Source organism: Meleagris gallopavo, chromosome 6 (genome assembly GCF_000146605.3).
Source record: "Meleagris gallopavo isolate NT-WF06-2002-E0010 breed Aviagen turkey brand Nicholas breeding stock chromosome 6, Turkey_5.1, whole genome shotgun sequence".
NCBI classification, from domain to species: domain Eukaryota; kingdom Metazoa; phylum Chordata; class Aves; order Galliformes; family Phasianidae; genus Meleagris; species Meleagris gallopavo.
Genome location: NC_015016.2, coordinates 23848569 through 23850565, shown reverse-complemented (window position 1 = coordinate 23850565; position 1997 = coordinate 23848569).

Genomic DNA, 1997 nt, shown 5'->3' with positions numbered 1-1997 from the left:
CAAAAAAAAAAAAAAAAAAACTGCAAAAGGACATCCAAAAAAATGCACTAGAGATCTCTTCAGAACAGCATGGTTTCGTGTACATGTATAGGCCTAAAACATATAAGAAATCCTATTATTATCAAACAGAAAGCACTTTCAAAGGAACATTCACTTTTCTCTGCTTGATTTTCACATAAAAGCAAACACTTAAATCCCCCTTGACTTTCCTTTCTTCCTCCACAAACTAAGAAAACTGAATCCAGATGTCTAAAAGGCTCAAAAAGAAAAGACAGCAGAAGAGATCAAACCTTCCGACTGTATCAATATTCCTGAATGCAATTCAATTCATCAAAACCAGTTTTACACAATGGCCTGCCATTAAATATAAAATTCAGTGCAAATTATATAGAATTCTTTTTATTCAGTTGCCTATCAGTTTTAACTAGACTCTAACTACAAGATTCTCATCTTACTGGAAAGAATGTTTCAGTTAATTCCTTCACTCTCCAAACTACACAAGATGTAAGTTGCATATGTTCCCAAGCCTTCACCCACAGAGTAAATATCCTCTGTGGCATGGTTCAAGCAGGGTATCTTTTGGATGCAAACTTCCAGTATTCTGGTAATCATGAAAGGTTGCTTGCATTCCCAACATTCCCATTCTTTTAAGTGCTTTGTTCTGTTGCAAATGATCTTTTCTTAGTTGGGGGTGGAGATGGCCACAGTATCATGTCCAGCATTACAATTCATTAATCACCGCAGAAGGTTACCAAACATTCATGAGATGTCTACTATTATGCTAAGATCAGAGCCAGGTAACACTCAATAAATATCTGTTACACACATACAAACACCAACGCATGACAAACCAAAGGACCTAAGTATAGCCCAAGTTTCGGGAATCCACTTTCCATGGAAACTGTCTATAACACACAGGTAGTTCCCCACCATTTTAAGAAACAACGCTATTGGAAAAGCGTTACCATCAGCTAAAACACTCTTTACTCCACAAAGACTTCAAAACCTACAATTCCATACAATGTTTAATATTTAATATTCAAAGGATAAGTCTGGAAATAATGAAAATGCATTACTATACCAAGTGACTAGGATTATTTACAGTAACAACAGAAGTACCTATCTTGGTATTCTGTGTATTTTTACATATTATACAAGCGCTCCAAAAATAATGCCTCCTGTTTTATTATGGGCCTAAGACAGCAGAGGCAAACGCTGGAGGTACTGCAGTAGAAGCTGAACCCCCCAGTCAATACTCCATTATATTTGGTTGCTGTGTGAAAAATGGCAACAGACAGGCAGCCTGACAAATTTGTGTCTGACATGAAAGTGCATAAGAAATAAAAGAGTGTCACTGACTGCAGAAAAAGTTGCACCCCTTGACATTCATCAATGCTTGGCAGTGGGAGGTGCATTTCAGCAGCTGCAAGAGTAATAGTGAGTCACCTTCTCTGGTAAAGATTTAGGCAAGTATGGTGTGCAGGCTTTTGTTCACCACTGGTGAAAATGCATAACCAATGGTGGTGGCTATGCTGAAAAATAGTGTTTGACTACAAACAGTGTTACTGTTTTTGTATCTGTTGTAGTTTCCATGGAAATAAGTAAAGGCACTACTTTCAGAGCAACCTGTGCATGTGATTGTGTGTGTGAGTATATATATATATATAGACAGACATAAGCATTCAAGCAGAAGTTATTCAGTGGGAAAATGTCACACCAATAATTGTGAGTACATGACTGCATGATGAGAAGCAGATTCTACCATAATCATTAATATTTCACAGCTAACTAAGAGAATAACATAAGGTAAGTTTTCACTTGATGTTTTCATGAAAATGATCTCTGCTGTACAATGTAACAGAAGGGCACAAGTTTGAAGGCCTGTAGTAGCAATTAAATTATTACAGTTATTTTTGTAAATGCTGTAGATTTGCAAGTAAACCCATGCTTAGAACAGTAATAAAGCCCTTATCAATAGTCCTAGCTCAACTTTTTCA